The 1,772-nt window shown below is 43.9% G+C and overlaps 1 non-coding gene across 1 annotated transcript; it reads left to right on the forward strand.

The window, feature by feature from the left end:
* Positions 1–1,249: 1,249 nt before the first annotated feature.
* Positions 1,250–1,324, forward strand: Trnap-cgg. Its single transcript has one exon. It is a non-coding gene; the product is annotated as a tRNA-Pro (tRNA).
* Positions 1,325–1,772: the final 448 nt, after the last annotated feature.

Raw genomic sequence — 1,772 nt, forward strand, 5'->3', positions numbered from 1 at the left:
TGCTCCTTCGGAGAATGGCCACACAAATTGAACATACCTCTTCAGTAGTGCAACGATACTGGTATCAGTTGTCATGTGAAAATACTCGCAGCCGTAGAAGGGGCTCTGGTCGTTCACGCAACACAGTCGCCCGCCAGGACCTTCGTATTGTAAAGGTAGCAGTGGTAGGTTTAACAGCTACCACAGCACAGATAACATGGCCTGCGGGGCTTGACGTGCCAACATGAACTACTGCGAACCGGTTATTAGCGGTGACGGGCACGGCTCGACTGATGCCGTCAGAGGATCACTTGGAAGATGGAACGTCGCGCCGTGGTCTTCAGTGATGAAACCAGATTCTGCCTACACGCAAGTGACGCTCATCTACGCTACGATGTACACCTGGTGAGCGGTCTCGTTGAATGTACTCGTCCAAGACACACTGGTCCCACCCCGCTCACGTGTATCCCATATGCAATGTTGGAACAACAAATCTTGAGTGAATTGGAAACCTCTGAAAGGCTGCACTAATTTGTTTCAGGCATTGTATTAAGGACTTCAAATATAAAATACATATACAGGGTGTTTCACTAAATGTGTTTGCCCCTGTAAGTTACGAAGTAATAGGCGACGGAAATATTTATTGCGGTATGTCACCATAAGAAACGTTACACTGTCTGCGGAGCTATGAACATAGTTTATTGTGTTATTATCCAAAACGTTACAGCAAAAAGATACAATTTTAAAGGGAAAAATAGTTGATTGGCGACTCCATGGAGTGTCCTGTGCACCACGACCATATAATGGGTATACTTGGAAGGAGAGACAGCATTGGTCGTATTTTTTTGTTTTATTAAACGCAAAATCGATTTTCGGTCACTTAGTGACCATCTTCAGTGCTGTAATATATAATTTAAATTGGTAGGCACTGGTGTCAACAAGCTTACAGCGATCTCACAAAGTTTGTGAGATCGCTGTAAGCTTTCTTTATGTATCCAGAATGAGATTTTCACTCTGCAGCGGAGTGTGCGCTGATATGAAACTTCCTGGCAGATTAAAACTGTGTGCCCGACCGAGTCGCGGTCGGGCACACTCCGCTGCAGAGTGAAAATCTCATTCTGGAAACATCTCCCAGGCTGTGGCTAAGCCATGTCTTCGCAATATCCTTTCTTTCAGGAGTGCTAGTTCGCAGGAGAGCTTCTGTAAAGTTTGGAAGGTAGGAGACGAGATACTGGCAGAAGTAAAGTTGTGAGTAGCGGGCGTGAGTCGCGTTTCGGTAGCTCAGTTGGTAGAGCACTTGCCCGCGGAAGGCAAAGGTCCCGAGTTCGAGTCTCGGTCGGGCACACAGTTTTAATCTGCCAGGAAGTTTCTTTATGTAGATCCAGTTGTTTGAAGGAACAGAATTTAACTATCATTTTAGTTCATCTGTAGAAGCAATTGTTTATATTATCAAGAAGCAATTACATTTTTATGAAGAAGCAAATATGTATCTTTATTGCAATTTTTCTACCTGTTAATTAACCAGAAACTAAGGGGCGAAAAGTGGATTAAGTTCCAGATTGCAAAACTGTACGTTTTACGTTCGATCCCCCTTTTGTCTTAAGATTTTTTCTGTAACTTACAGCTTCTTTCATCTCTAACGAAAATATCAAGTCAAATTGCACTGTGTTTTGGATTGCATGTTGATCTGTCGATCCACTTCCAACCGACTATATAAATCGGTTCAGAGGCGGGGGAAAGGCGTAGACCATCCCTTGTATAGCACTGTAGTGCTGAAACCAATCTTCGGGTTG

This window comes from Schistocerca piceifrons, chromosome 4 (assembly GCF_021461385.2).
Source record: "Schistocerca piceifrons isolate TAMUIC-IGC-003096 chromosome 4, iqSchPice1.1, whole genome shotgun sequence".
In the NCBI taxonomy this organism is placed as follows: Eukaryota; Metazoa; Arthropoda; class Insecta; order Orthoptera; family Acrididae; genus Schistocerca; species Schistocerca piceifrons.